The sequence below is a fragment of the Physeter macrocephalus genome, chromosome 20, assembly GCF_002837175.3.
Source record: "Physeter macrocephalus isolate SW-GA chromosome 20, ASM283717v5, whole genome shotgun sequence".
In the NCBI taxonomy this organism is placed as follows: Eukaryota; Metazoa; Chordata; class Mammalia; order Artiodactyla; family Physeteridae; genus Physeter; species Physeter macrocephalus.
In genome coordinates this window covers 53,431,939-53,451,998 of record NC_041233.1, presented here as the reverse complement: position 1 = coordinate 53,451,998, position 20,060 = coordinate 53,431,939, and the positions used below count along the sequence as shown (strand labels likewise).

At 36.6% G+C, this 20,060-nt stretch overlaps 1 protein-coding gene across 16 annotated transcripts in view; it reads right to left on the bottom strand.

The window, feature by feature from the left end:
* The window catches only part of ZNF518A (zinc finger protein 518A), a 57,176-nt gene extending 37,551 nt beyond the window's left edge, over positions 1-19,625 (bottom strand). For 5 of the 16 annotated variants that reach the window (XR_002891406.2, XR_002891407.2, XR_008616326.1 and 2 more), the window contains exons 1-6: positions 18,950-19,625; positions 16,340-16,425; positions 4,380-4,452; positions 3,515-3,660; positions 730-781; positions 70-194 (exon numbers count right to left, since the gene is read on the bottom strand). The gene's annotated coding sequence lies outside the window, so the exon portion shown is untranslated. The other 11 variants (XM_007119557.4, XM_007119555.4, XM_007119558.4 and 8 more) reach the window with 11 other exon arrangements.
* Between the last annotated feature and the right edge of the window lie 435 nt (positions 19,626-20,060).

The following is a 20,060-nucleotide window of genomic DNA, read 5'->3' as shown; positions in this document are numbered from 1 at the left end:
AAAGCAAGAATGTTGATCAAACAAATAAAAGACATAAAAGACCTATTAAGTATTTTAAGAACAGCTTACCAAGAAGTAACAGTCTGAAGTAGAAATGACACTAATCTGGATCTCAGGAAATACAAGCTTTACTTCCAGCTCTGCTCTGTTAACACTGGGCAAGGTTTGACTTCTCTGCACCTCAGTTTCCTCATCTAAAGAAAACCACAATTGGATAAGCACCTTTAAGCTCTAAGATTTTATAGAAAGTTGATACTATAGTTTTTAAACAGGATTTTAAAAATCTCAACAAAAGAGCCCTATAAACTTAAGTTCCACTGACACACATGGTTCCAATTATACACATATACCATTAACTTTCTCAATTACTTAGTTGACCCTATAGTTATTACCTTGTGAGAATTTCAACAGACTTCTCTGCAGATTTTCTACTTCCCTAGTGCCTCAGGGATAATTTATGTTTAAAATAAAAGTTTCATTCACCTAAACAACAATAACAAAAAGACATTGCCTGCTGTCTCAAGTTATCATTAATAACTGGTAAAAAAAGAAGAAATTAAAAGGAGTAACACATTTCCCTGGGGTACTCCTAAGTCTAGCTACTACTTCTGATTCCCTACCATTTTGGCTTTTTTTGTCCCTAGAACTAAGTCAGGTGGCAGCAAGGCAAGCCCTTGGCAGATTAGAATGTACCCATTAGTAGCTGCCTCCATTAATTCAAACACTTACTGGTTTGTGTTACTCTAGACAAGTCTCAATCTCTGTGTTTTAGTTTCTTCATCTATAAAATGAAAAAAAAAAAAAAAAATTAGTATTTCCCCTACCTCTTTCACAGGGTTGTTGTAAAGACTAAATGAGGACACATAAGTAACAGAATCCTGTAAAGTACTATATAAACTGTAGCTACCACCATTGCTGTATGTGATTACCATGTATGAGACATTATGACTCAAGGTGCAGAGGAACAGAAAACAGTATAGTTAAAAAGATGTGACAGGGACTTCCCTGGCTGTCCAGTGGTTAAGACTTCGTACTTCCAGTGCAGGGGGTGCGGGTCTGATCCCTAGTTGGGGAACTAGGATCCTACATGCCACACAGCATGGCCAAAAAAAAAAAAAAAAAAGGGATGTGACAATATATTGCTGAGAATGGAATCTGACTACTGAAGGTTCAATAGTAAATATATCAAGCAGTACTACATTTTCTTACTTTCATGGTCTTAAATATGTATATGACTAATAGATATAATTAGGTAAGCTAAAAAAATAAAGTGTAAATCACATTAAGCTTCATCCATGTCTATCCAAAGGTCTCACCTCTAAATTTCAATTAATCTAAGTAACTAGGAACTTCACTGTTTTAAAAATCCTTTCTGAGGGAATATAATTAAAAGTTAAATTACTTTACATTACTACTAAGAGGCCCTCTGAATATTTCTCAAACTGAAAACTTTTGGTTGGGTCTAAAAAACACCTTCAATATTTCTCAAATATATATATGCTAACTTGAAAATGAATTCATTAGAAGGGTATGAGTTTACTGAAAAAACATTTTTTTACATACCATGCCTAATACAGTAAAAAAAATATTAAATTTTTTACTATATTATTTAAAGCTGAATGTAAAGACTTTTTCTCCAAAAGTAAGAAGAATAATAAATGGCTAGAAAAAGTTCAATGATACCTGGTGGATACTTCACACCAACTGAGAAGATTCTCTACAGAGTATCACATTCTCAACAGTGACAAGCATCATGGTCCTTTATGGAGTTTTCACCATACCAGAATCTGAGGGTGGGGCTCAAATATGTGAAACTTTTAAAGCACATTGAGTAATGATTCTTCCACATTTGGATACCATATTGTGGTCACTCCAGATTATCCATACCACCCAAGCTTTTCTATTTCTATATATAATCAAGAGGAGTCTGTATCACAGGTTTCATTACAAAAAGCAAATTGCTTCTTATAGTAATATTATGTTTCCAAAAATGTGTAATGCTAAAATATTACATATTTTGATAATATTTCTAAATATCATCAACTTCACTTCAAAATACCTATATAATTTAAAATTTTTCTTAGAAGAAAACACATATCCCAAAGTTTGACAACCAGTGTGATTTAAATAACTCCATCAACTAATACTTATTAAAAAAATACCTACTATAAATGTGTTGTGGGCTTCCCTGGTGGCGCAGTGGTTGCGCGTCCGCCTGCCGATGCAGGGGAACCGGGTTCGCGCCCCGGTCTGGGAGGATCCCACATGCCGCGGAGCGGCTGGGCCCGTGAGCCATGGCCGCTGAGCCTGCGCGTCCAGAGCCTGTGCTCCGCAACGGGAGAGGCCACAACAGAGGGAGGCCCGCATACCACAAAAAAAAAAAAAAAAAAAAAAAAAAAAAAATGTGTTGCATTTTGATGAGTGCTATGGAGAGATGCAAAAACATGGTCCCTACCCTTAACTGCAGCTTGCAATCTAAAGGAAGAGGCAGGACAAATAAGTTAATATACTGCTTATTCAGAGTTGATCATCCAGCAATCTTAAGCCTCTAATACACAAAAAACAGAAAATAATTAAGTAGGATGCATGGCAGCCAAAACAGATGCCACAGAGTTCACCCATTAGAGTACATGCCCTTTCCTCCCATACAAAACAATGCTGAAAAAAGGGACCACCTCATTAAGAAATTCACTTAGTTTTTACTTAAGTCTGATAACTGCTAATTAACTGATGTTGAATGTCATTATTTTTTATATTTAATGTATGGCATGTATAATATAGCTTTAAGAGAGTTTGTGTATTTTAGGTATTTTGGGGTTTATTTGCCCTCAAATTTTAAGTTTGGAGAATGTGTTTTATTTTTTTCAACCTGTTTTATGTGGAAGCAATCAAAGATGACATCTGGTAGCAAATTATACTACGGTTGCCACCTATGGGGGGGAAAATGTGTTCCATTAAAAAAAAAAAAAAAGGAAAGGAATTTTATTATAATTTTAATCTTCCAACCTATTAGCTAATGCTCTTTTCACTACAGACCAATCTCTACACCCCACCAACAAGGATTACTGATTTTAAATCTCCTACTTAAATTACTGCCTTACATATATGTATTATTATCTCATAAGACTTGAACATCTCACCAAGCCTTAAAATAATACTATTTGTTTAAAGTACGACTGGCCTTTTAAAGTAACCCAGAGTTTGCTGCATCAAGATGGCAACTCAAGCCATTTGATTTTCTCCCTCTCCGAACTGAAACACAAACCAAAAAATATAATTTAAAAAAATCCTACAAAATGGCAAGAAACTAAAACACATTCCACAGCTATGCCACAAGGTGTTTGGAAAGAAAAGGTCCAGAGAGAGAAGAGTGAAAACAAATGCTGATCAAGCAGCACTTTTAAAGAGGAAGCACGCTAGGGGACATTCATTCAACCAATATTCAATGAGTATCTATCTATTATGCCCTAAGTAAAAGTGTAACAAGTCCACCCACTCCCTCTCCTAAACATACCTTGTGAGAAGTGAGGGCTTGAGAGGAAGCTTGTGTGAAGCCCTTTGGGGTGACAGAAGGCTCAGGATGAGGTATGGGAAGAGAATGAGTCCAGAGCTTTGAGCTGGGTCCAGAGACCAGACACAGTTGGGGGTTGCTAGCACCAGCTGTCAGGAGAGACGTAAAGAGGACATCATTTCTGAACAAAGATACATCTTCCTAAATCCATGGCCATCTTGTTCTGTTTAAGAGTGCTGCCCTTTCTCGATGTAAGTAAATTACTAACTCTAAGCTGTCAAAAGAAAATTACATTAACTTTCCCCACTTCATCTAACCAACTAAGAAAATCTTGGTTTATTCTCCAACAAGACATCTCAACTCCCAATGCCATCAAAAAAGATAAGCAGGCAGAAACATCACTGGATGCAGCTGCTCAAAAAACGGAAAATAATCTGAACACTCAGAGAAACCTCTCACCCATTCTCTCAACCAGAAGTGAAAACCAATAACTACAATGAAAGTTACTGGAGGAAAACGGAGAAAGCTTAAAAAAAAAAAAAAATCAAGTAGTGATTGGCAATCTCACTAAGACCTGAGCTAGTATACTGAGAAAAACAAAAAACAAAAATAAAACATACTGCCATGAAAGAGAAAACAACGTAGATGAGGGAGAAATAATGGTTTTGAAGACAGGAGAAAAAAATTACATTGAGTTGTTGCATTTTTTTTTTAATTTGAATTTTCAAAATCAAAGGCTCCCCAAAATGCCAGGCAAGATTATTAGTGGGAAAATATAAAACTCAGTATCTAAACTTATCCTAGTAAAATGTTTGAGTTTAAAAGATAAAAATGAAATTTTACCAAAAAAGGGTGGAGTGGGAATTACCTAAAGATATTCGCAGCACCAACTTTAATCAGACATCAATATTCATCAGACATCTTACTCACAATTCGAAACACTAGAAGACAATGAAATAACATTTATAGAGTTCTGAGGGAAAATAATTAATCCAAGAATTAATTCTATACCCAGGAAAACTCTTATATGGGAGGGAAAAACACAATTTTAGATATGCAAAGATTCAGAGAATATACTACATATGCACTGTTTCTAGGAAAATTTTTAATACTTCAGCAAAAATCAAATTTCAGTCAGAAAAAAAGAACTAAAAAAAAATAATGTGATATAAGAGAAATATCTGTCAACAATAACATCTACAAAAGAGAAGTAAATGTAAATATTTTGTAAACACAGTTAAGAAAGTAGAAAAGACTGGAGAAGAGGAACATCTGCAAAATGACAAATATATAAGAAGCCCTTACAGAAAAATTAACGATGAGAAACAGAAGAGGTGACAGCAGCAAAATTCTAGATGCTGGAAAGGAGATAAGTAGTAAATGACCTTGCAGACTCAAGAAAACAATCCCAGGCAGACAGTGGGGCAAACTAAGAACTAACCCATTTTATACTCTGAATCTTCAAAATACTTAGGAACTGGCAGCACCAAGTCACTCTGAAATGGGAAGAAAGGAGGAGGAAGCTAAAATAAAGAGAATTTTGGAGAAAGCTGCTTGAGTTTTGGTTAGATGCTAAGATTCTCTTCCCCACTCCATCAAGCTAGGTTACTGCTATTCCCCAACCACAGCAGAAGTCTGGAGGTTATTCTCTGCAGAAAGTAAAACAGAATCTCTGAAATACAGGATACCACACAGCTGAGAAAGTGGGTACCATACCAAAAGGAAGAGGATTAAATGACCATATACATATGAGATACAAACCCCATCCCATGCCCCAGTTGGCTCCTAGGCTAAAACAGGACTACTAAAAATGTGGTCTGCTGATGATCCATGAACCATTTGTCACCAGTCCGTGACAAGATTTGTACAGAAACTGAGTAAGCATTTAGAAACTGTAACAGTACTTTCACAGTGTTAAGTTTATGTCTGCTGAATCCAACAATAAAAATCTGGATTTCTTTTGCATGCCTTCTTTTTAAAATTTCATTTTCTTTTTTTTTTTTACCTTGCTAAAAATCATTTTATTTTTCGTTCAATAAACATTGTGCATGGATTTCCTATAAAATTTCATTTTCTAGAAATAAAGGCACTACAACATACTAATGATGGGAATGTAAGCTGACAGCACTTTCATAAAAAACAGTTTGTAAAATATACATATTTATTATAAATATTATAATCATTTTTATAAAATAATATAAACATAAATATAAACATATCTACATATATGCCGGGGGAGAAAGTACAATAACTTCCAATTCACTCCTAGAAATCTATCCTAAAGGCAATAATCAGATGTTCACAGAAGCACTGTTTACAAATTCACAAAATTAAAAATAACTAAAAGCCCACCAATAAATAATTCATGGTATTTCTATTCAATGGAATATTCTTCAATTTTAAAAATAATATTGTAAACCCACATTTATTAATAAGAAGAGATTCAAGACACATTAAGTGAAAAAAACAGAAATCAAACAGTAGACATGTTAGGATTTAATCTGTTCAACTATTAATAGATGGGTAGAAAATAGATGGATAAACAGACATATGGTCCCCTACAAACTCTCAGTAAGAAGTCAAGAACATACACACAAAAAAATGTTTATGGTGATTACTGGTTATCCTTAGGTAAGTGTTTCTTACAATGTTATCCTTGGATTACTATGACCTCCACACTGGCATACTTCCTTATCATAGCACAAGCAAATAGCTTACATTTGGATGTAACAAGAATGACAATCTCTTTGTCCCTAGACCACACTATTATGAAGCTTTATCAAAAAAAAGTGGCATGAATCCATGAAACTTTTGTAATTCTCAAACAAAGCAACTGACTTTGTGGTAAACCAACTAAGCTTTTCCTGAACAAACTCAAAATAGTAAACTTGACACCAGTACAAAATTGAAGAATGTTGACACTAAAGGTGGAAAAGAAATTAAAACAAAATAGGTATTATTCAACGCTGTACTCCCCTTATCAACACACAGGTACCCAATTACACTGTAACAGCTACAAAGCTAATGGCAAACATAATACTCAGAGAATGAAGAACTATGCTATTAGATGTCACTATACCTCATAAATTCATGCTATGAAGAGAAATTTTTTAATTTAACAATTAATTTGAAAGCCATGAGGGTATTCAAAAAGTAAGTAAAAAGAGAGTTGGCACCACCAGAATAGCAGTTATGTATGCACCGCTGTTAAACAAATAAAAAGTTGTATGTATTTTATACAGAAAACAAGTAGCATTCAACTAATAATACGATTCCTGATCTTGGTACATTGTTAAAAGAAAGAAAAATTGTAACATCAATCTAAATTTGACTTTTTTTTCCTATACACTATACAAAGAAATAAATAGCAAATATAATGTTGAACTGTTTTTGCATTAGTTAAGCATATTATTCTTTAATAAAGTACTGGTTTTGATCTGACAAAATTGTATTTATTTTTATTTCCTTTTCTAGTGTTCTCATTAAGTTTTGGTATTGGTATTGTGGAGAATTTGTAAAATGAATTGGGGTACCTTCCATCATTTAATCTGCTCTGGAATAGTTCACTGAACAAGAGACTTGCCTGCTCTTTAAAATTACACAGACTGTGCCAACACACCATATGGGCCTGGTACCTCCTTAAATTTTAGACATTACAATCTTTGCAAGTTCTTCTATGGTTTCTGGGATCTTCGGGTTTTCTACTGCTTGAGTCACTTTCGGCAATTTATGTTTTCCTTGAAAAAAAGCAATTTCCTTCACATTTTCTAAGTATACCCCCATAAACCTTACTTTTAACAACCTATCCTACAGAAATAAAAGCACAACATAGAGATATGTATCAGTAGCACTTAAATGTCCACGAATAGGAAAATGATTAAGTAAATTATGGAATATCCACATAAAAACAATATAAAGAAAGAGGTATATGTATTGAATTGCCTTAGAAAGATATTTATTGTGAAATTTTTTTAGTTTTCAAAAAAGAAAGTTGCAGGGTAAGGCATGTAGCATGTAATATGTTTTTAAATTAGCAGGAAAGAGCCTTGTTTTAATGCAGACGGAAAGATCCTATGAGTACATGTTTGTACATAGACAAATTTATAGATATCCTTCAAACTACTGATAACAGGTTAATTTTTTTTAAAGGAACGACAGCATGGCATAGCAAAAACAAAATAAAACAAAACAAAAACAAAAAACCAAACAAACCAAAACAACAGGGAAAGACTCATCAGATCTCCTAAGAACCTTGACTGAAACCAAGAAGGCAATGTCACTACCACAAGCCTTTACTGAAGCCTGCCTGTATATTCCTGCCCTTGAATTCTAGGAAATTTTGTATCCTTAACATAATTCCCCCTTTTCAGCTGACATTAGCTTAAACTAGCTTAAGCTAGTTTTATTACGTGTAACCAAAGTTTCTTTTTGTTTTTTTTAATTGGAGTATAATTGCTTTACAATGTTGTGTTAATTTCTGCTGTACAACGAAGTGAATCAGCTATTTGTATACATATATCCCCTCACTCTTGGACCTCCCTCCCATCCCCGATCCCACTCAGCTAGGTCATCACAGAGCACCCAGGTGAGCTGCCTGTGCTATACCACAGGTTCCCACTAGCTATCTATTTTACACATAGTAGTGTATTTATGTCAAACCTAATCTCCCAATTCATCCCACCCTTCCCTTCCCTCTGTGTCCACACGTCTGTTCTCTACGTCTGCATCGCTGACATTAAGTTAACAGATCAATGTTGACTGTGTTTATTTCACAGAAAGGTAGGTTTTGTGATGATCCTTTAAAGAGTTAAAGGACTTAAACATGTAACAAAGGAGGAAAGGTTATCTAGACCAGAAAAAAAGAAATATTAAAAGAACTGCAGGATCTAGATCACAGACAGAATGGGAAGGTTAAGTAAGAAGACTACAGAGGACAAATTTGAACTTGAAATGAAAGGTAACAAGGAGCCATTCATATTACTTTATGAGTAAAGAGTTATAAAAGCAGTACTTTAGAAATACTATTAGAATGCTACTAGACAGCAAGATATATTGGAGAAAGAGTAAAAATAGAAGTGAGAAAACTAAGAGGACTAAGTGACAATCCAAACAAAAAAGTGAGGAATCAGAGAACTGGCAGTGTTAGCATATGTTAGGAATCACACAGTAGGTACAGAGAAATTTTTTAAAAGATGATTCCCAGAGTAAAATGCCAAGGATAGAGACTTAGAGTGAATCAAAAAGTGCCATTCCTGGAGAGTATTGTTTGCTTTCTACAACAGAGTTTTGTTTTGCTTTAAAAAGCAAAGACATTCTACAGTGTTCAGCTTTAGTGAAAAGGTATAAAAAGAATCTATGTGCTAACTCACAACATTCTAGTTGCTCAAACATTAAACAAAGAACTCAGAAAACTCTGAGTTTAGTTTAGCCCTATTTGTGACTCAGCATGTACCTCTGTAACCTAACTTGTCACATTAATTGTCCATACACAGTTAGGAAAACTAATTAGTCATTATTTTTTTATAACTATTGCATTCCTTGAGTTATTGAATTTTTCTCTGCAGAGATAACTGAATGCAAAACAATCATATAAACATACAACTGGAGATAGAACAAAGAAGCATGCAGCAGGAAGAGCTTGCTGAAAAACATGAAGTTCTGCCTAAAAGGAACCTAGAATACACAAAAAACTAAAACTCTTATTTTCAAAGCAGAACCTATTTTATTTTATTTTATTTTTTAATTGGGGTATAGTTGTTTTACAATGTTGTGTTAGTAGAAACTAACAGAACCTATTTTAGTGTCCTCAAAATAAACTATTATCTCTTCATGACTTGGAACATTTTGGGCTTACTCTTTTTGTAGCTGTTTTAAGTTAAAAAGTTTACCCCAGAAGCCGACACCTATCTTATTTTAAACAAGTGAAAGAATAAATATTGTAGACATTTATATTGAAAGTCAGCTCCCTTCAAATCATTGTGGCCTAATGACCTAACTTACCACAAAAAAGAGAAATAAAAAGTTAAGTATGCAAATGTGATCAAGTACAGATATAGAAATATTCAAAATGCTAGTGTACATGTGAGCCACATACCATTCAGGTAGATTTGTGACACTGGTATACAATTATGAAGGAGTTTAAAATAAAAATTAAAATACAGAAGCAGTTCCTGACTCAGGTGAATCTTATTTCTTTTTACTCTCTGAAACTATAACTGCTCACTGTACATACATACACACACACACACACACACACACACACACACACACACACACACACACACAGAGCCCAATATATAAGATGCTTTCTGCTCTCCAATATATACACCTATATTTACCTTTGTTCATACTGTTTCCTTTCACCAGGCTTGTCATCCCTTTCTCTTTCTCTTAATTCAATTCTGGTCAAACTTCTTTTCTAATTCTACTTCCTATAGGGACATGAAACCTTCTGCAACACACTAATCTTCCCCCTTCTCTGAATATTCATTTCAAGGATAGTCATTGCGTATCACTTTATTACAAACTTTTACCATTTCATTTTTAAGTTTTACCTCCCAAGATAACTTATAAGCATCTTAAAAATAAGTTCTATTTCGTAGTTCTCATTTATCCCTCACAAAAACCAAGAAGATTGGGCACACAGGGACCTAACAAATTCTTAATTCATTTATTCTTTTATTTTCGTCTCTCCATCCCCACTGGCATCATCTTAGTCCACTGTTATCTCTAACCTGGATTAAAATAATAGTCTTCCTAACTGGCATTTATGCTTCCCCCCTGCCCACCAACCCTTCTCTGAATCCATTCTCCACAGAGGAGTAAAAGTGATCTTCTTAATATAAAACAGATTACAGTACTCTCTGCTTAAAACTCCTCAGGGGCTTCCCAAAGCACTTAGCAAGCAAAATTTAATCTCTTGACCAAGGCCTGCAAGAAACAGTGACATCTGGTCCTGGACTTCACTCTTCAACTTCATCTCATGCCACTCTTCCCATCTGTAAATATACTCCAGCAAGCTACCATATATAGACTCTCAGTTCCTCGATACTCCCTTCCTATCTTTCTTATCTCAGGCCTTTGCACCTGCTACTCCCTGCTTGAAATATTCTCTCTCCCATTCCTCAAATGGTTAGATCCTTCTTATCTTTTAGGCAGCTCAAATGTCACCATCTCAGAGAGGCTTTCCCCAACCTATAAGCCATTCCCTCCGCAAACAAAAAAAAATGTTCTCTATTTTAGCCGCTCGTATTTCTTTTTCTATAACATTTTCCCCTCTGGCAATATTTATTTGTCAATTTATTTTCTATCTGTCTCTACCACTGGAATAGAAGCACATAAACACATGGACAATACCTGTCATGTTCTTTGCTATACCACCAGCATCTGGCACAGTGCTGGCCTTGTAGCTAGCACCAAATATGTGCCGGCCTTTGTTCTAAACCTTGGGAATACAGCAGTGAATGAAACAGACAAAAATCCCGCCCCTCATGGAGCTAACACTCTACTGGTTATTTAGATAATATCAACATAAGTAAATTATATAATATAGTCAAAGGTGACAAATGCTGTGGAGAAAAACGTAGAGAAGGAAAGGCAGAACCAGAGTTCTAATTTTAAATACAAAGTCAGGGAGACCTCACTTGAAACGGTCTGATTTGAACTAAAATCTTAAGGATTTGAGGCAGACAGGCAGCATTCCAAGAAAAGAAAGAGTAAGCGCCAACACCCTGAGTGTGGAGTGTGCCTAACATGTCCGGGGAACAGCAAGAAGTTGGTCAGTATGATGGGAACAGAAAGCACCAGAGGGAAAGCAGCCGGAGGAGATGAGATCAAAGAAGTAATGAGGAGAGCTGCTGGAGCATTTCGGGTAGCGAAGTAACATGAGCTGCATCATTTTTTGAAAAGATCACTTTGGCTGCTATATTAAGAACACAGTATTTGAGAGGGAGGTAAAAATGGAAGCAAGGGGGGGCTTCCCTGGTGGCGCAGTGGTTGAGAGTCCGCCTGCCGATGCAGGGGATACGGGTTCGTGGGAGCGGCTGGGCCCGTGAGCCATGGCCGCTGAGCCTGCGCGTCTGGAGCCTGTGCTCCGCAACGGGAGAGGCCACAACAGTGAGAGGCCCGTGTACCGCAAAAAAAAAAAAAAAAAAAAAAAAAAAGGAAGCAAGGAGACCACTTTGGAGATCATCATACGACAATTACCCAGGTAAGAGATGGTGGCTTGGTAGAGACGATAATGCATGGTCAGACTTTGAATATATTTTGAAGATAGAGCCTATAGGATTTGCTGACAGACTAAATTTGGTCTATGAGAAAGAAACACATCAAGGATAACTCTGAAAGTTCTGACCTCACCAACTGGAAGAAATGAGTTGCTCTTTACTAAGAAAAGATAGTGTGGGAGTAGTAGGTTTGGAAAGTATATCAAGAATTCAGTTTTGGCCATGTAGAATTGGAGATATCCAGTTGACATCCAAGTGGAAACGTGGAATGTGTAACCGAATACAAAATACAGAGGTCTAGGTGTTAAGATAAAATTTGGGGAGTTATTAGTCTGTGTATATATATGTGTATGTATTTTTGTATATAGAACTGAATGAAAGGGGTAAGTAAAAAAAGAGAGAAGTCCAAGGCCTGAGCCTTAAGATACCCTAACATTTAGAGGATAAAGAAGAGAAGAGCTGGTGTGGCTGAAAGGAATGAGCAGTGAGAATGAAGGTAAATTAGGAGAGTGGTACCCTCAAAGCAAAGTGAAGAAAGTGGTTCCAGAATCATAAAGATCAACTCTGTCAGATAAGATGAAGACTGAGAAATGACCCCTGGACTTAATGTCAAGAGTCCTGTGACACTGATTAGAATGGTTTCAGTGGCTCACAAACATGAATTTAAGAGAAAATGGGAAGAGAAGTAGAGGTGTAATACAGACAACTGTTTCAAGGAATTTTACTACAAAGGACCAAGAAATAGAGGAGTTGGAGTTTTTTGAATTGTTTGTTTTTTAAAGGTAGGAGAAATTATAGTATGATTGCATGCTCATAAAAATGATCCAGTAAAAATGTTAAAATTAGTGATGGAAGAGAGAAAGAAAAGAAATGCAGGCAATGTCCTTTAGTAAGTGAGAAGAGATGCAATCTAGTGAACAAGTGGAAGAGTTGAACTTAGAAAAGAACAAAGATAATTCACCTGTAGTTACTGGAGAGAAGGAAAAGACATCAGCAGGTGGGTAGATGTTATTGTGAGAGGCTGTGGAAAGAAATGCCTCATTTAAGTCTACGATAGGGGTTGGCAAACTACAGCCAACAGCCAATTCTGGCCTGCTGCCTATTTTTGTAAATTAAGTTTCATTGGAACACAGCCACATTCATTCATTTCCATATTGTTTATGGCTGCTTTGGTGTTACACAGCAGCTGATAGGTACAATAGAAACCATATGTCCACAGAGTCTAAAATATATACTACCTGGCCATTTATAGCAAAAGTTTGCCAACCCTGGTATATTGGAATACTCTCTTAACTCTTTGAGCTGAGGACGAGATAGAAAAGAAGAAACAAAGAAGAAAGAAGAAAGAAAGAAGAAGATAAACAAAGAAGAAAGAAGATAAACAAAGACCTAGGAAACAACAGCATTTAGTGAGAATGACACATTAACCTATACATCATTCCTAATATCTGGAGCTCAAAACAAATATTCTATGAGTAATCAAACATTACTTTAATTTCACTCCTTATCTCTTTTCAAATGTTTTTATAACTATTGCTATATTAGTTTTGAACTGGCTTTATCTCTACAGAGGAGGTATGGTTTCGCCACTGTACTAAGGGATCTCTCAAAAAGAAGGAGGTAAGAAGAAATTAACTACATATAAAAGATAGAACAGCATCGCAGGTTAATTACTTTTTTTTTTTTAATTTTCAAGGCAGATGGTTATTAGCAACAAGATCTTTACCATGACAAATAAATATACACCACTTGAATACACTTATTTTATATCTTAGCATCACAAAAATGGTATCACACTGAAAGAAATACAAACATTTTACTCAAAGAAAGCTCCACCTTAGTAGAAAGAAGTAAAATTTCTGCCTGGCTTTCCAAATACCTCACACATAGATTTACCTAAAACAGCCAACCTTATTTCCCATTACCTCTCATTCCCCCAAAATACAAACTGTTACTGTCAAACCAGTCTCCTCCCAGTCTTGGATGAGCACTTAATCATTTTCAACTCCATCCATTCGTCAATTATTCTTTATGCCTATCAAAACCCAATTCATAAGTCAAAATCCATTTGAAGTTATACCTCTTTTCAAGAAACCTTTCTAGACTGGGCCAGCCCTAATTTCCTCCCTATCAGAACTCAGACTTACAACCCATATGACTGTGCATTCATTTAACCTTTTTAGCCATTTGTATTATGTTTCATGTATATTAATCTGGATTACTTAACTAAACTATAAGCACTTTAAAAGCAAAGAGCTCCTCTCATTCTTATATATTACTAAAAAGCTAAGTACAGCACAGATTATTCTCAACACACGCTTGTTGATCTGTGTAACCTAAGTATATAAAAATGTGCTGTATTAGAAAAAGTCCACCTCCACTCAGCCAAGTATGTACAATCCTTGACTACCCAGGCAGATGCACATAGTTGTACATACTACTATGTATCCGATAAATATTTGTAGATTGAATGAAGGACTAAATACATGTATAATGAATGAATGCATGCATGCATGAATGAATAAAGGGTATCTTTTATAAGGCAGAGGGAAAGGGCAAATTATGTATGGACGTGAATGATCAACTTGAAGCTATAGATCTTAAATTCATAAAGGCCATATATTCATCAGGAGGTTTTCTGCTACAATCCAATTCAAACTAACTTACATGCAGAATTTTGGGCCAAGGGACTGGAAAGGACACCAGGGTAGCAGACAGAATAAAAAAAAACCCATAGATACCTCATACCATGGTTCCTGGGACTAAAAGTGGTACTCTATCTCCATCTATCTCCCATCTATATGGCTTCACTTTCACCTACTACAGATGCAGTTCTCATATACGCAGGAAAGAATGTCACTAGCATCCTCCCAGATTAACAACATTAGAGAAAAGGGAGCATCTTTCTCCCAGCATTCATATATCAATTTCAAAGGATTCTGATTGGCTCTGCTTGAGTAATGGGCAATCACTGTTCCAACAGGGATGACTGGGCTTGGGTTATAACACTGACTGATAAGGCAAGACACCAACCACTCATAACAGGGGAGGGATGGTTCCCCAAACAAAGAGATACTGGGTTGACGAAAACAATATGCATACACACATATATATACATCTTCTACCAGCCACAACCTCCAACAACTCAATTTTAATTAGGAATTGGTGATGACTTTACCATATTTTGAAATTATTTGACTTCCTATAAAGCCAATATTTGTTTTCAGCTATTACCACTTCTTGAAATGAGACCCACATGAAACCCACTTAATTTTCCTAAGCTTCAAGTCATGCACCTGCATTCCAATATTCTGACACTGGTTTCATGAAGTCATACCAATCATGATTTTAAAATTTTAGTCAGATTTTGCTTATAATTTTTAAGCTCAGATAATCCAAATCATTTTGATCTGTCACCATACAGCAGTCTCTTATTTACTTCATTACATGTGAAGCTTTCATTGTTCACCATGTTACATTTTTTGAGTAGTTTGGCTCAAACTTAACAAAGAAAACTCTTAGCACTCAGCATTTACTTTCTCTATTCAGGAGCAACACAGTACTCATGTGAAACTCATGGTAAGAGATCAAACAAATGTTATATACAAAGAAATGATATAGGTAAATGAACATAAATGATAACCTGGTATCTCAACTTAGCTTTGTTGCTCTCTACTTACTGTAGTTGTTATATTACCTTAACTTTTAATAAAATAATTTGTACCTTTGTGAAAAATGGCCTGCAAAAAAAATCCATCTGCTAGTAAAGTTCACAGAACATGGTTATGATTACTAAAGTAATAATTTAAGTTGGTATAGTCTACTTAAATTATTTTAGTAGTTACATGCACAATCTTATTCCTAACTTAGGGTTATACTTATGGGTATACATTTGGTGAGGGGAATTATATGATACTGTGATATCCTAAAACCTATCCAACACAAACAGCAAGAGGCACTTGTGTTTGAAGGATAAATAAGCCATGTTTTTGTACAAGGGTAAAGTATTTTCCACTGAGTGCAAAGCTTTCCTTATTATATAACACCATGGATTTGTTGGCAGGTATTTTTCCTTCTTTTTGTCCAAACCAGGATATTCAGAAGACTGTTTCCAGGAAACCAGTCATAACTTCTATAGTGATTCCTAAGTCCCTTTTCTGACTCACAATGCAGATATCATTAATCATAATACAAATACACATTAGATAATTTTTATTTAGGTGCATTACTTTGCACTTACTAGAGCAAAACAGAAACACTCTTCTGGCCATTTATACAGCTTCAAAACATCTTCCTACCATATTTGTCTCCATCATCCATTACCCAAGAGCCCTTAATGTCATCTTTATACTTAGAAGGATGATATAGTTAAAATCATCTTTAGATTTCTAATGAAATGTTGAAACATAAACTATGAAACAAAAAACTACTTTTTTTGCTTCCATTAAAATGAAAACCCACGTGTATTTTATTTAGGCCAAAAGTAAAACTATAACTTAGGGAAATTCATATATAGGTAACTATTCCATTTTGCTCAATATTAAAACATATTAACTTACTACTTAATAGACTATGTACTGTAGTACTTCAATCTTCACCATACCTCTTTCTTCAAGGAACAAAAGGCACACAATTTAATGCTTGGACAAAGCCACAATCAGGAGCAGTGATCAAAAGAAGAGATGATATCTGGAAATGAAGACCAAAATTTTAAAACTTTGACTGCAAAAACTGTCAGTAAAATGTTTTTAAACTTTTGATTCAGCTATGCTTCATAGTCAATGTATGTGTATAAGTTTAGAAGAAAAAAATCTCTGCACTTAAGACAAATAACCTATCATTGACACCCAGTGATAACATGTCATAAATTTACAAAAGTCACAAAACTCAAAGCTTAGAAGGGAGCTTAGAATCAATCTAATTCAATATCTTCATTTATTACATGATAAGGAAAATGAGTCTTGTCTAAATTCACAAAGCTAGAACTAGAATCTGGATCTGATTCCAACCTAGATAGCCTACCATGATAATGCTACCTCTTAATATTCACTTCTGATATCTACGGTTCCATGAAAATTGCTCACCATGTGAAGCCAATACCCCATATAGAACCGAATACTCATAGCCTACACACCTGATATAAGATAATTAAGAATACTTTCAACTGTATTTTAACTCTTTTCTTTTGCTTATAGTGCTTTGCCAAAAAACTTTTAGTAGAGTAACTGAAGGAAACTGGGCAAGGTCCAAGTCTTTTATCTTTAAAAAAAAAAAAAAAAAAAAAAAAAAGCTATATTAGGTGATCTACAGCACACAATGCTTTAACAAAAATAAACAGGAAAGTAAACAATAAAAGTATATTAAAAGAGCATGTTTAAAGTATATTTTAAAGTCAAACTGTAGACTTATGCTAAAATATATCCCCTCTGGAATGTTTCAAGATATAAAAACTGTGGGATCACAATAGACTATACTATTACCAGACAGGATAGGAGAAGATCTGAAGTGTGATGCTAAAAATCGCAAGCATTTAAAAGCTCAGACATTATCAATGTGCAGAGTAGATATTCACTGTGGTTGCTGTCCTTTTATCCTTCCCAAAAAACAGACATAAAATGTTTTGAATTGATACTTATACTTACTTTTCGTGGCAACAATAAGGAAAAATTTGGATGTGCAGAACAGGTGTTAGATACCTACATTATTCTCCATCCCCACCCTTTTGTTAATTTTCTAGATCTAGGATTCATCTTACTTGAGAATTTTAACAAAAACCAACATGGTCTACTATGCTTACCGTCCTCATGAAATGCTAACACCCTGAAAAAAGTTAATACAATGCAATGTCTTAATGAATTTCAGGAAAATTCAGTTTTGCTGAAAGATAATGAATGAACCCATTTCTATTGATTTGCAGTTAAACTCTGAAAAATGTTAGGGTATTTCACAGAATCCATTTAAGTGGTTTCTATCTGTTCAACTTGAGTACAATAACTTTACAGTAGACTCAAATCAGATCCCTTCCTGCATGAAAAACAATTCAACCATTTCAGTAAACTAGGCCTAACACATAGACGTTCAAAGTTAATGAAATTCCCACCCTGATGTACAGTTTGGTGGCATGTTTCATCATCATGACAACCACGCAGAGTTCAACACTATTATGTATTCTTTAAACACTGACTTATTTTACTTTTCTAGTGTTTTTTTAAGTTTTGATATCCTAACATACCCAACGAATGTTTTCGCTAAAATAGTTCACAAACACTAAACGCCCCCAAATTTAAACCTAAAAAGAAAACTGAACCTGGACTTTTGCATTCAGAAAGTTAAAGCTACCGTATCTGTTTCATTGGTCTACTTAAGAGCTATAACATTTTACCTTACATACATTCATCCTATATATTTTCAATTACCATAGCCATCTAGGAAGAGACTGTCTACTACTTGACAATAAGGACATCATGTTAAGAACAGACTCAAAATGGACCCTACAAGTAAGAAAGCCAGTTACAAAGAAATCCATCTGCCACTGGGTGTGGTTGGGGTCTGCACGGAAGAGCGCCCTTGGCCAACTCTGGAGGAGGGAGCGCGCGCCAGAGACTTGAGCATATCTGCAACAACAAAAACAAGACCTCCAAAGACCACAGACTGAACCCACAATGGGGACGCCGTCGAGTCGGGCTGCCGTGGCCCTGCGAACCTACAGCTCGAGGGGTGCGGTCTGAGGGGTGCCCAAGCAGTCTCCACCAGCCCCGGAACGCGCCGAGTGGGTGCTTCGAGCGCCGCGCGCCCCGCTCCGTCCCAAACACCGCGCCCGATCCGCCCCTTCCTCCGGGGCTCGGCTGCCCCTCGGGCTCGCGGAGGCACACTGTTCCGCGTTCCCGCTCCAGTTCCTGGACTGTGGGAGAGTGCGGAGTTCAAAAATCCCCGACGTAAAGCAAGCCCAGGCTAGAGGACTGAAGGTTAGCTCTAGCAGCCTAAGAGCGCCTAGAAAAAGGACCGACTTCTCTAGAAAAACTTTGCGACAAGTTAGGCGGAAGCGCTGAATGGCCGGGACTATTTAACAGACGCTTCCTATCACGAGAGGCGGAACCCTGAGAGGGTTTGGGGGGTCCTGCAGCCCCCACAAACTCGCCCTTTGCCCCGTGGCTGGCTCTCTAGAAGTCCCGGCATCCTAACAGGTCTGGGCGGCCCCGCTCACGGGGAATACCTGTCGTGGTCCCCATTGCTTGCGAGTCCCTGATGGCGGCCATTATGCTTCCATCCGGGTATTGCCGAAAAGCCGATCGCAGTGCTACCGGGAGCGCTCGCTGAGGCGGAGGGATCCGTGCCGCACCTGAGGCGAGCGGAAGAGGACGGAGGCCGGCAGGGTCCTCCCCCCACCCTGGTGAGTCTAGGCCACGGAGCTGGGCTCGCTGCTGACCTCTCGTTTAGCGCGCTTCACGGGTGCCTGCCACGGCAGTGGCTCGCTCCCCCCCTTGGCTCACCAGCAGCTGGAGAGAGCCTACTTTCAATGGAATGAGAGACACACCTCCACTCTATGCTCTTCAGAGAAGACACCAGAAGCAGGAACTGTGCTCTTGGCAAACCCTTGCTTGACTGGGAATGGTCTCAACCCTGAGATTTTAATCATTTCCGGCTTTGCAAATGGCGTCTCCCCCACTCCTTGCTTTTGACATGGCAGGGTTTAGCAGCCATTGCAGCCCATGTCAACGAATGAAGCTGCCACAAGCAGCACTGGAAGACATATTGAACTCCAGACATGTACATATTTAATAATTGATCTGAAAACCATCGTTCAACAAGGGAGGCTCTCATCCCCATCAAAGGAATCCTTTCCCACACTACACACAGGGCTGACAAAGAGGTCAATTAGTATGATTAAGTTTGTGCCAGGGGCCAGTATGGCTCTTCTATCCTTTAGCGGATTTCTGAAATGAAATCTATTAATTGACCTTTTTTACATAAAGTACCTTCCTTGGGAGGGGGTGGGGGTTGTTATGGCGGAAACTTTTTCTTTTTTTGATGAAAAAAATAACGCGACTGGAGGGGAGGGATATGCCAAAATATTAAAAGGGGCCGTACGATAGAAATTTTGTCTTTTATTTTTTATGTTCCATATGTTCTTAGGAAGTATATATGCCGTTTGTGATTTAAAAAAAAACTTTTAAAATGTTTATCTCAAACATTTTTCATTGTCTTAGAGTATGCTTTTGAAAATGTTGACATGTAACCATACACACAATTTTCTGCATCCTTTAATAAAAATGTACTCTGTGGAATCCTCACTTTGTCTTTAAGGAATTTTCTTATCACTGTCT